Genomic DNA, 8,518 nt, shown 5'->3' on the forward strand with positions numbered 1-8,518 from the left:
GAGGGAGTGTTCCAAAGTCTGTGCCTTGAGTAATCGGCAGGCCTGGCTTCCCGAATGGGTGGAGGCAGTGGCGTGGTCCTGGGGAAAGAGCCCAACACTTGAGTCAGGGCCTAAGTGTGCCAACTGAGGCACGTCACTGAGCCACCTGGGGCCTCCTTGTCTCTGGCTTGAAAATGCACACGGGAAAAAAGTAGTATCCCAACTACAGGAGACTTGTGTTAAGAGACTGAGAACATGGAGATGAAATTGTTGTGTAAGTCAGCCAGAATCTCTTCACAAATGCCAGTCACTGTTACCAGCTCATATAAGCAGTGGCTAGAGTTGTCATTTTAGCAGTTTTGCAAAAGACCACGCTCCCAGTTCACCCGGCAAAGTTTTCCCTGTAGTGCCAGGATTTCTGGGACTGGAAATGCAAACTATATTTTTCCTCTTCTTGTTTAGACTCTTTTCAAATGCAAGTGCCTTTCAGAAGGTAGAATACCAAAGTAATCCCTTATGAAATAGATGTGGCTTCACAAATGCTTTCTGTCTCTCGGGAGGGATCAGGTGTCTAAGGATGGGTAATGAAAAAAGATTACTAAAAGGTTGGTAAAAGTCATTTTAAAAAGCTAGAATGCCCACGAAATAATAGAATTGTAACAGCCTTGCAGATTTAAAGGATTAGAGGGTTTTGAAGTGGAATTTTAGGCAGGTCCCTTTTATATAAAACAAAACCAAACCAAAAAAACAAAACCTAAAAAACATCAAAGTGGAGTGGAGGCCCACAATCTCACCCATCATCCCAGTCTCACATGGATTCTCTACAACCCATGAAGCCACTCTGTGGAATCCCTGGGCTCTGAGAAACAGTTTGAAAATCTCTGCTGGCTTAGATTCCACATTGTACAGTGTAGGCAAAATGACTTCCCAGAAGAGAGATACCCGGAAATATAGCAACTGCAATAATTTAGTGTTCATGTCTTTATATAAAGAACATAATATCAACGAGCATTTATTGAGATATTACTATGTACCAGGATCTTGGCTAAATTATACACATTATCTGATCTAATCTCCAGGATAAACCTGTGAGATAGATACTAGTTTTCAGAAACCGAGACTAAGAGGGAAGAAACTTGGAGAAAAGCTCGGAAGCTTTTTGGAAGCCCGTGTGCTCTAGATCTGATGCTCTTTGACTCCATCCTGTATTTTCTCCCAGCACATTCTTTCTAAGGACAACTAATTTGTCTCTGGCCCTCATCATCACAGATGCTGTCTAGAATTTCTGTAGATTCTAGATTTGGATTTCAACAGAGACTTGGATGCTGCAAATGTTATCTTCAGTCTGGATTTATATTTCAAGGAAGAAAAGAAGAGTTGGAATTAAAATAGCAAGTTCTCTTATGGGTGTAACAAGTAAGTGAGCAGACAGTCTTAGACACATAGTGAGGTTCTATTTTCCTCCTCTGTTGCCAACTCTGTGTCATTATTTTTTTCTTTTCAATGGGGCATAACTTTACTAAATAAAAGAAGAGGGGGAAAGTGGACTTACTGCAACTAAGAAAATAGTCCACCTTAAAAAGTCTGAAATTCAGATGGGAGAATTACTCAACAAAGCACAATAACATTGAGTCCTGTTTAAAAAAAAAAAAAGGAATGAAAAAAAAAAAACCCTGCAACTTAGCTCATCATGGAAACTTTTAAGCAATTTCTCACAGAGAGAAAGGAAGGAAAAAAAAACTAAATGAATAAGAACATTCTTCTTTCAGTTTTAACGGCACTAGAGAGAAAAATATTTAATTCTCTCACTGGCAGGAAAATAACCATTTTTGTATTAGTCACCAGCAAAGTCATCGCTTGCTTGGCTTTAACAGATATGGAATTATAACATAATAGTATTTTAGAACTCTAAAAGTTCTGTCCAAAGATGGGCAAACCTCCCTTAGAGATAGAAAGATGGAAAAATAAAGCAACTGACAGGCAGGCAGCACATGCTGGTTATTGGTCTCATTCCTGTTTCTTTGTAAGAGCTCTTTGTGTGTCAGAATCACACACGCTTGGCTTTGACATGGCAATTTTTTTTTGAATGATTTTTTTTTAATCAGTTGATTTTATAACTGGCATATTTTCCAGGTAAGTGGTTTTCAATTATTTATGTTCTAATATATCTGTCCTTAAAAAGAAAAAAATGTAATTTAAACTTGTCATAGAAGAATAAGTATCCCAAACCATCCAAGAATTCATGGTGGGGAAAACAACAACAACAGAAGAGCATTTAAATAAAATCAAGAGAAAGGAAGGAAGGGAGGAAGGAAGGAGGGAGGAATAAAGAAAGAGAGAGAGAAAAGAAAAGAAAGGAGGTAGGTAGGAAGAAAGGAAGGAAGGGAAGAGAAAGAGAGAGAGAAGGAGAGAAAGGCGGGCCAGGGTCTCAATATCTCTTTCAAGGATATTCCCCCATGTAACTAGAAGATTTCCAACTGGGCTCTGTCTCCTAAGGCTCCACCTCCTCCAATAGTGTCATGGGCTAAGGACAAAACCTTCAATACATATGCCTTTTTTTAATATTTATTTTTTAGTTGTAGTTGGACACATACCTTTATTTCACTTATTTATTTTTATGTGGTGTTGAGGATTGAACCCAGGGTTTCGCTCGTGCAAGGCGAGTGCTCTACTGCGAAGCCACAACCTCAGCCCCAGCACATATGCCTTTGAGGGACACTTATCCAAACTGTAGCACCAGTGAAGTCGATTTTGGATTTTTTAAATTTCTAGAACTGAAAAAGAATAATTTTGTGTTGTTTTTAAGCTACTAAAATCGTGGCAATTTATTTTAGTAGTGATTAGAAAATAATACAGCATTGAAATAAAATTATATTAAATTTATGTTTATTTTATGAAAACTTCATTTCTGTGTCATTTTCCCATTCAAGAGCATGATCTCCTTTCATTTGTTCAGATCCTATTTAACTTTATTCAATAAAATGAATATTTTATTTAATATTATTATTAGAGTATGTATTTAATATATTTTATTTTATCATACAATAATATTTACTAAATGCACAAAATGTGTCACATGCTGTGCTAAGTGCTTTACATCCATTATTGTTTTTAATCCTTTCAAGACTCCAAGATAAAGGAGTATGTTATCTCTATTTGGTACAGAAGGAAACTAAGGCTTATAATAATTTTAGGAAAGTCACATCCAGTGGCAAAGGCTTGATGTAGAATTTGGTCAGTCAGCTTCAAAACCTGAATTCAACCCTCCCACCACTCTGGGACAACACACAGCTGGAGTCCAAGCACACACCAGGATCACAGCTGTTTTAAAAGGAGCCACATGAAAAGACTCAAAGGAACAAAGTTCATAATACTTACACTCCAAGGTGGCACAATTTTATTTTATTTTTGCCTATCTCCTAAAACAGTGCTTGAGGAAACCTTTTCCTAGTCCAAAACTTCTCCCTGGAGTGGGGTTTTTCTTTAAATGAAAGGAGGAAACTAATTGTACCAAAATGGTTTGCTACTTTCTTGACCCAGAAAACCCCACACAATCATGCATATCAAGAGGTTCAAATTATTGTGTTCACTTTAAGAACCCCTGCGAAACTGCCCAGCCCATCAAGGGTATGCACATCTGAAAAGACAACAAGTACTTGAAAGATGTCACTTTAAAGAAGCAATGTGCGCCATTCTGATGTTATAATGGTGGAGTTGGTGGGGTACCCAGGCCAGACAGTGGGGTAAAATCCAGGGTTGGTGTCCAAAAAGAGTGCTGAATATTTGTTGCACAATGCTTAAAAATGCATAGTAATGCTGAATTTAAGGGTTAGATGTAGATTCTTTGATCAGTGAACATACCCTGGTGAACAAAGCACCAAGGTGCACCACCATACTTACAGACCACATGGTCAGACTCACCCCTACCTGAGCTCTTCTACCACCCTGAGATGGTCCTCACTGAAACAGAGAAAATTGATCCTAGACCAGAAGAGGAGGTTGCACAAAACAAACAAAGATATCCCAGAAGAAACTGAAGAAACAAAAACTTATGAAATGGGAATAAATTTAGCATAAAATAATTGCAAACAAAAGTTCAAACAAAGTAATATTGAAATGAGAGAAAACTTTCTCAATAATAATGGGATGGGAAATGTGACCATTTCCTTTTGCTGGCACTTGCTTTTGTATGTATTTTCTAGGGTTTGTCTGTAGTAATGGAGTAATAAAAGCTTTGTGTTGTCTTGTTTAGAATAGTGGTGGCCTTACCTCATTCTTCACTTGAGTGGGTAATCCACTGCAAAGAACATTCTGTTTGCTAAGAGAGAATTTGTGTGTGGATCGTATTGGTTAAGGTTATCCTGCCAGCTTTGTGTTGTATTTCTGGATGTAATATAATCCCCGCCCCTCATCTCTCTGTCCCCTTTCTCTTGTATTGTTGTTCTCTTTAAAACTAGGGATTGGGGGTGAAGCTCAGTGGTAGAGTATGTGCAAAGCCCTCAGTTACATCCCTGGTACCCAAAACAAACAAGCTAACAACTAATTTTGTTTTAAAATAAATTTTATTTTAAATAACTTCAAACCCACAGAAATTTTGCAAGAGCAGTGCAAAGATTGTTTTGCCCTTCAGCCCTTTGACAGCAAGTTGACCTTGAGAAGCAATCTTCCCTGGATACTTATTGAGTATTTCCTTCAAACAAGGATGTTCTTTCAAAAATATACAACCTATTCATTAAAAGCTGTAAAATAATATTATTATATTGCAACCGTGTAATTCGCAGACCCTATTCAAGTTTTAACACGTGTCCCATGAGTCCATTGTAGCGAATGAATGCTTTTGAGAATCTTTTTGTCAATTACTTCCATTTCCTCCAGTCTGCAAGAGTTGGTTCCTAAGTCTTTCCTTGGTGTCCTTGACTTGATGCTGTGTTGGTCAGGGCTCTCCAGAGAAACAGAACCAAAAGATCTTGCTCCCCCCCCCCCACACACACCCCTGCCACACACATTTCTTAGATGGACTCACTTGATCACAAAGGCTGAAAATCCCGGTATGGCCAGCTGCAGGTTGAAGAGCCGGGGAAGCCTGTAATGCCTCACTTAGTACAGGAAGCTAGAAGCCTATGAAGGAGAGAGGCTGATGGTTTACCCCACTTACCCCATCTTCTGAGTCCAAGGCCAAAGGCCCAAGAACCCCAGAGGACAGCTGGTGCAAGTCACAGAGTGCAAAGGTCAAAGAACCTGGAATGTGATGTCCAAGGGCATCAGGAGACCATATGCCTGCTCCACAGTGGGGTGGGGAGAAAGAGTGTTTCCCTCGTCTTCTACCATCCCAACATTCAGTAGGGATCTTCCCCACTTGGTTTGCCAACACATGCTCTAATCTGCTCTCTCAATTACCTCTCAGACACTCAGATATTACTTTACCAATTGTCTAGGCATCTCTCAGTCCAGTCATGCTGACTTGCCAAATTAACCGCCATATGTATATATATATTTGAAAGACTATAGACCAATTATTTTGTAAAAATCACTCCATTTGGGTTCAACGTAAAATTCAATTTATGAATCTTTGGCAGGAACTTTTTTCATGATCTTTTATTCTTTTCATTTGCACCCTATTCAAGGCACACAGCTTTAATTTTCCCTATAACTGATGTTCACATCAATTACTTGATTAAAGTGGTATCTGCCACCTTTCTCCATTAGAAAGTTACTCCTTTTATACTTACTCAGTAGTTTCTCTGGTGCAATTAATACATATTTTGTGGGTGAGGTTATATATAAATATCTCTTCCTTCATTAAATCTTCAATTTATCCATATATTTATATTGCTAAGGACTCATGCTTTCCTATTTTATTCAAGAGATTATACTACTTTTCAATGATCATTTATTTATTTATTTATTTTTAAGATATTTTTAGTTGTAGATGGACACAATACCTTTATTTTATTTATTTATTTTTATTTGGTGCTGAGGATCAAACCCAGTGCCTCACATGTGCTAGGCAAGCCCTCTACCACTGAGCCACAACCCCAGCCCCTGATTATTTATTTTTATATTGAAGCTAGTTTCTGTGTTGCTTTAATATGTCCCTATCATTTCCTTCAGTACAAGGTTTCAATCTATGTTTATAAAGACATATGTATGTATGTGTATATATATGTATGTATATACATACATATATATATATATACACATATGTATAAATGTATGTTTCACATTGTGTCAGTTAGCTTTACATCACTGTGACAAAGCACAGGAGAAAAATCAACATAAAGGAAGAAAGAGTTATTTTGGCCTATGGTTTCAGAGGCTTCAGTCTCTGGTTGCTTGGCCTTATTGCCTTTGCACCTGTGGCAAGGCAGTATATCATGGTGAGAAGAACATGGCAGAGGAAACTATTCACCTCATGGCAACCAGGTAGGAGAGAGGGGCGGGGGATGGAATCCCAAAATATCTTTCAAAGGAACACTCCCTGATGCCCTACTTCCTCCAGCTAGACCTTACCTCCCCAAGCTTCCACCACCTCCCAGCAGGGCCATTACTTTAGATCCAAACCTTCAACATATGAGCTTTGGGGAATTTTTAAGATCCAAGCCATAACATACACACACACATTTTCTTCTACATTTATTTTTATATTTATCCATATACATTGAAAATTATGAGTTCACCCAATAATTTTTCAATTTCTTTCTTTCATTTTTTCAGTACTCATGATTGAATCCAAGGGCAGTATACCACTGAGCTACATCCTTAGTCCTTTTATATTTTTTATTTTGAGACAGGGTCTCATTAGGTTGCCGAGGGTCCTACTAGGTGGCTGAGCCTGGCCTTGAACTTGTGTTCCTTCTACTTCAGCCTCTTGAATACTTGGGATTATGGGTGTGCAGTACTGTGCCTGGAAATTTTCTCCATTTCTGTATTTGTAACTTCCAACTCCAACAGTAAGAACTCTGCCTCCTATTGTTCTTAAGTCTCCTTACTTTCTCAATCCCCCTATATGTAGTCAATCTCTCATCATAGTCATTGACCCCCTTTTCCTTGTAGACACCCTCATCACCTTCGCTTGCTCAACCTGCCACCACAACTGTGCTGAAACCATACTCATCCCACTGACTCTGACAGTCCAGTTCATACCATCAACTCCCACTTAGATGTTGTCTTAGTCCATTTTGCATTGCTATAGCAAAATACCTGAGGCCAGGTAATTCCTTTTGAGAAGAGTTTAATTTAGAGCCTCATGATAGACAGTATCCCGTGGTGGGAGCATGCGCAAGACAGAGATCCCAGGATGAGGGAAGAAGCAAGGAGTGAGCCAAGAAAGCCAAACTTGATTTGTAACAACTTGCTGACAAGTTAATTAATCCAGTTCCTCAAGATCGAATCCATTCTCCAGAGAACCAACCTCATCTCTCAAAAACAGTGACAACAACAGCAACAAAATCCATTAATCCATGAAAGTAGGACCTTTATGACCCAGGTGCCTCTTCAAGGCCCTACTGCCTCAAACACTCTTACATTGGGAATTTTAACCTCTGCACGAGTTTTGGCAGGGACAAACCACATTCAAACCCCAGCAGACATCCTCCTCACCCCATCAGGGTTCTGATTTCCCACCTAGGGCCACTGCTCCATGCATTTATCTTTCTTGCCACCTCAGGCTGTGACTGCCACACAAGGCTCTCCCTGTGGTGGTGATGTTCTTACTCAGGTAGTTCTTCATGTCCCCATAGCAACAGAAGGACATCCCCCTGAATCCACTGGGTTCCCCCTCCCAAAACTGACACTCCCTTCACCCTGGGTGGACTCTGCCCCTATGCCAGGCTGCCTCTCCAAGGAGATTCCCACACCTGGTAAGAGATCCCTCTTACATGAAGGCCTTCCTTACCTATTTAGACTCTGCAGTACCCCATGTCATGCTGTCCCCAATCATGGATACTCCCTCTACCTACTCAGGGGAGATACTCTGGCCTGGGCCACCACCTCCACTGCAGAGTAGATATCCAACTTTCTCTGCCCCACTGACTTTAGGACTGAATTGTTCTAGTGGAAAAGGGAAGAAAAGGAGGAGAAAAGGAAAGAGAAACATTTCCTTTCTTATCAGCCATAAATCATCTCCATGACAAACCCTTATTCAACTCCTAAGTCAACAGGAGAGTTGGCTTAATTGGGGACCATCTTTGAGCAGAGTTAAATGTCTGAGTAAGGAAGATCATCAGTGGATTCAGGGCTCCAGCAGGAGTTTAGGAAGCCTAGGGTTCAGTCCTGCCATTCACTTCATCAGCCATGGGAAACCTGTTGTTCTACTTCTAGTCTTTTGTACAATGGAGTAATAAAAAAGATTGATTAAGCAGTAAATGTGATGCCTGATAAAAGTCCCTTTTGGTGCATATATAAAAGACAGTTATTATGAAGATGGACGGAGATAGATATTCTGAAATATTTTGAAAACTATTAAAACCTATGAAAATATTACATTTTTATAAGAAAAATGTTTTTCAGGAAATAATAATGTAATGCAAATATTTAGTAG

The 8,518-nt window shown here is 39.3% G+C and overlaps 1 pseudogene across 1 annotated transcript; it reads left to right on the forward strand.

The window, feature by feature from the left end:
* Positions 1–3,494: 3,494 nt before the first annotated feature.
* On the forward strand, positions 3,495–4,045 carry LOC308640910 (large ribosomal subunit protein uL22-like; annotated as a pseudogene). The gene has a single exon. The product of its transcript is annotated as a large ribosomal subunit protein uL22-like (transcript).
* The last annotated feature ends 4,473 nt before the right edge of the window (positions 4,046–8,518 follow it).

This window comes from Spermophilus citellus (genome assembly GCF_964194105.1).
Source record: "Spermophilus citellus genome assembly, chromosome: 2".
NCBI lineage: Eukaryota > Metazoa > Chordata > Mammalia > Rodentia > Sciuridae > Spermophilus > Spermophilus citellus.